The 3888-nt window shown below is 43.3% G+C and overlaps 1 non-coding gene across 1 annotated transcript; it reads right to left on the bottom strand.

Moving 5' to 3' along the window:
• Positions 1-3122: 3122 nt before the first annotated feature.
• On the bottom strand, positions 3123-3241 carry LOC145407588 (5S ribosomal RNA). Its single transcript, XR_013898739.1, has one exon. It is a non-coding gene; the product is annotated as a 5S ribosomal RNA (ribosomal RNA).
• Positions 3242-3888: the final 647 nt, after the last annotated feature.

Genomic DNA, 3888 nt, shown 5'->3' on the forward strand with positions numbered 1-3888 from the left:
ACTCCACATGCTCCTCTCAAGTAACTCATTTCCACTGCTCTCACTCTTGACTTGTTCCCTTCTTGCAAGGTCCACGCCTCGCTTCCATACGTCAGGGTAGGGATCACAATACCATCATGCAGTGACTTCTTAACTTCCATACTCACCTCCCTATTTCTCATCACTGCTTTCAGTGTACCAACAACCTTCCTTCCCTGCTGTACCCTTTCATTTACTTCATCCCCCAAAGTTCCATCCTTACTCATCACACTACCCAAGTACTTGAATGCATTCACATTCTCCATATCCTCACCATCCAACCTCATTGCACACTCTGTGACTTCATTCCTCTCAAACACCATAACTTTACTTTTGTTTACATTAACTTTCAGCTTCCTCCTCCTACACACTGTCCCAAATTCATTCACCAAACCTTGCAACTCCCATTCATCTTCACTCAACAATACTGTATCATCAGCAAACAGCAACACCGGAAGCTTCCAAATCTCACCCTCATTCATTAGGGCCACCCCCACATCCACTGCCCTACCTTGAACCTCCTTTACAACCCCATCCATATATATATTAAACAGCCATGGAGACATTACACACCCCTGTTTCAGTCCCACATTGAGATCAAAGAACTCACTCAGCTCACCATCCACTCGCAACGTAGCCCTAGCTCCCTCATACATACTCTTCACAGCACTCAACAATTTCCCCTCCACTCCATATATTCTTAATACCTTCCACATACCTTGCCTATCTATTCTGTCATAAGCTTTCTCCAAGTCCATGAAGGCAGCATACACTTTCCTTCCCTTCTCTAGATACTTCTCCACTAAACATCTTAGAACAAATATCTGGTCTACACACCCTTTTCCCTTCCTAAATCCCCCTTGTTCTTCTCCAAGTAGCTCCTCTGTCATATGCCTAACCCTATCAATGAGTATTCTACCATATATTTTACCAGTCACACTAAGAAGGCAAATACCCCTATGATTACCACATACTTCTCTCTCCCCTTTTCCTTTGTACAGAGGAACAATTATACCTGATTTCCAGTCCTCTGGAACCCTTCCCTCTTCCCAAGCCAATCTACACAACTTCCATATCCACTCCACAACAATCTCACCCCCATACCTAAGCATTTCACCACACACTCCATCAATTCCTGGGGCCTTTCCCAGCTTAATCTTCATCGCTTCCACTACTTCCGACCTACTGATCTCTTCCTCCCTCCTCTCATCTCCACAGGCTCCTCTTAAATAACTCATTTCCACTGCTCTCACTCTTGACTTGTGTCCTTCCAACAACGTCCAAGCTTCACTTCCATACGTTAGAGTTGGTATCACAATACTGTCATGTAGTAACTTTTTCACTTCCATGCTCACTTCCCTGTTTCTTATCACTGCTTTCAAAGAACCAGCAACCTTTCTTCCCTGCTGTACCCTTTCAAGCACTTCACCCTCCAAACCTCCATCCTTACTCATCACACTACACTGGCCCTGGTGAGAGAGGATAGTGTTTGGAAACTCCCTGTACTGTTGTTTGCAGATGACTCTGTGTTGCTGAGTGAAGATGAAGGAAAGCTGCAAGGCTTGGTGGATGAGTTTGGGAGAGTGTGTAAGAAAAGGAATTTAAAGGTGAATGTAGGGAAGAGTAAAGTGATGGTCTTTGAGAGAGGTGAAGTCAGTGAATGTACAGCGAGGTTGGATGGTGAGGAATTGGAAAATGTGAGTACGTTTAAGTACCGTACTTGGGTAGTGTGATGAGTAAGGATGGAGGTTTGGAGAGTGAAGTGCTTGAAAGGGTACAGCAGGGAAGAAAGGTTGCTGGTTCTTTGAAAGCAGTGATAAGAAACAGGGAAGTGAGCATGGAAGTGAAAAAGTTACTACATGACAATATTGTGATACCAACTCTAACGTATGGAAGTGAAGCTTGGACGTTGTTGGAAGGACACAAGTGAAGAGTGAGAGCAGTGGAAATGAGTTATTTACGAGGAGCCTGTGGAGTCACATGGAGAGACAGGCTGACAAATGAGGATATAAAAGAGCGTTGTGGTGTGGATGTTGATGTGACAGGAAGCATTATGAGGAACACACTGAGGTGGTTTGGCCATGTGGAGAGGATGGAGGGTGAGAGACTGACGAAGAGAGTGTATGTGAGTGAGGTGGAGGGGGGAAGAAGGAGGGGGAGGCCGAGGATGAGATGGAGAGGTATATGAGAGAGGGGAGTGTGAGTTGGGAGCAGGTCCGTGAAATGGCGGGGGACAGGGCGACGTGGAGGCGATTTGTTTGTGGCCACCCCATACGGGATTGAGGCATCTGGTAATATACAGATAGATAGATAGATAGAATATGACAGTAATCAATTAAGATTACTTAGAAAAAAATACCTAAGTAATCAATTACGATTACAATTACATGAAAGTCTGTAATCAATTACAATTGACTGCGATTACAGATTATGATTGCCCCACGTCTGCCTAATAATGCAGTTTAATTTAATTTAACCCGTCATGTCCCGAGCTATTTCGCACCTCTGACACCCCCCAATCCTGAGGTATTATCGAAAAAAAAATTTTGGCTAAAACCTCCGCTTTTTGTGAGAAACATTGAAATTTCATAGAGAAATCGCTTCCCTGAGGTTTAAAATAGTCGATCCAGGTAGCAGTACCTCCTTACCTGACTGGGTTTTCTAACAAGCTGGCACCAAAGAAAACGAGTTCTATGGGAGGGTAACTATTTCACACCACTCATAAATGGTATTTATTTATTTACTTGGTACAAATCTATATGTAGTACGAGAGTATATTGGTTTTCAAACAGTAATATAGGCATTATAAGCATTGTTTCACTCACTAACTCATCACCATACCTGACCTTCTATTGCTACATTACCTGATCATCATTTCTGACTGTTTCTTCCTCTAATGCTATATAAACTTTGTCCTCCACATTGTCATCGATTGAGGAATCACTCTGGCCCCGAATGTCATTATTGGCCGTGTCACTTGTTTTTCATTTTTTCATTCATTGCCAGACGCCATGTATCCCAAACGGGGTGGCCAAGGGCTTAGAGTTAATTGTTTTACAGGGAGGGGCACTAATCCTCCACCAACCCCACTTGACACGTAGGGATGCCAACAGCATCTGGTGTTCCCAGGCGGTCACCCATCCAAGTACTAACCAGACCCAACGTTGCTTAACTTCGCTGATCGGACGGGAAGCGGTGTACTCAACGTGGTATGGCCGTTGGTAACAGGTGAATTGCCAAGACAATGGCGTGCAGTGGGGGGGGGGGAGGTTATGCGGTGTGAGGTATTGTCCCTGCTTGGCATCTTGTAGAGGAATAGAGGAAGGTGTCCCGTGTATACGTACGAAAAATCACGCGCAAAAATTAAAAATTGTGCAAATTATGAACCTTGCAATTGCGCGCTGTACCAGTATGTCGACGGGACTGGCAAATGCAAAATGTTGCAAGGTAACCATACGTCGACGGAATGCCTCAGGTTAATCTCACCTAACCTAACCTCCCTTAATTGTACCTAATAATTTAATTTAATCTAATCTGACCTAACCTAACCTACCTAAATTTTACCTAATAATTTAATTTAATCTAACCTACCATAATCTAATTAATCTAACCTAACCTAACCCAGCCTCCAGTTGGAAAGTTAGGAAATGAAAACCACCTTTGAGCAGGTAGAGTACCGTAAGACAAAGAATCGTAGGTACAGCTTTAGGACCATGATAAAAACAGTGGGAACTTTTTCAGCAGTAAAAGGTAATTTACCACCATGAAAACAGTCATAATAAAACAGAAAACAAACTGGAGGTTTATGAACTGAACTGATAAGGTCCTTCTACTGGTTCAAGTAAAGCGTATGTTTAACTGGATAATTAC

Source organism: Coenobita brevimanus, chromosome 73 (assembly GCF_032717465.1).
Source record: "Coenobita brevimanus isolate Jiangsu-jjx chromosome 73, ASM3271746v2, whole genome shotgun sequence".
In the NCBI taxonomy this organism is placed as follows: Eukaryota; Metazoa; Arthropoda; class Malacostraca; order Decapoda; family Coenobitidae; genus Coenobita; species Coenobita brevimanus.